This window comes from Trichechus manatus, unplaced genomic scaffold, assembly GCF_000243295.1.
Source record: "Trichechus manatus latirostris isolate Lorelei unplaced genomic scaffold, TriManLat1.0 scaffold00062, whole genome shotgun sequence".
NCBI classification, from domain to species: domain Eukaryota; kingdom Metazoa; phylum Chordata; class Mammalia; order Sirenia; family Trichechidae; genus Trichechus; species Trichechus manatus.
Genome location: NW_004443998.1, coordinates 15,408,927 through 15,409,666, shown reverse-complemented (window position 1 = coordinate 15,409,666; position 740 = coordinate 15,408,927).

Below are 740 nucleotides of genomic sequence, written 5' to 3'. Positions count from 1 at the left end.
TGGTATCATTAACCTTGTAGGAAGTCTGGTAGCCTCTTGTCTTAGTGATGTTTCATCTCATGGTGCCACAGCATCTCTGGCTGATGTAGAAATAAAATTGATGAACCTGAAAATAGTTGTCTGCTCTCATGATTGACCTCAATATTATGTTTTTATTATTTTATTCAAAAGCAATTTGAGTAAAGGCACAATAAAAGAAAACAAAAAAGCCACAACAAAAAAGCCGTAAAAACCAAAATGAAACGTGAGCCAAACAATTAAAGTGGACAAAGGATAAGAAAGGAAGATTAGCTTAATTAAGTCAATCCCTTGTATACTTGCTGTAAGCTAACATTGAAAACCTATGTGAACAGTATCTCTGATACAATTAAATCAGAAGTTATTAAGGCAGTTCTTTGGGAGAGGAGAACAGATGAATTTATTAACATATTCTGTAAGCATTAATAGAATCAATTGGACTTTTCAGGATCTATATAGGAAACAATTAAAGACTGAGGTCTCTAGTAAATACCATTACTTGCAATAACAACCTGCGATATACGGACGACACAACATTGCTTGCTCAAAGCGAAGAGGACTTGATGCATTTATTGATGAAGATCAAAGACTGTAGCCTTCAGTATGGATTACACCTCAGTATAAGAGAAAAATCCTCACAGCTGGACCATTCGGCAACATTATGATAAATGGAGAAAAAATTGAAGTTGTTAAGGATTTCATTTTACTTGGATCCACAGTCA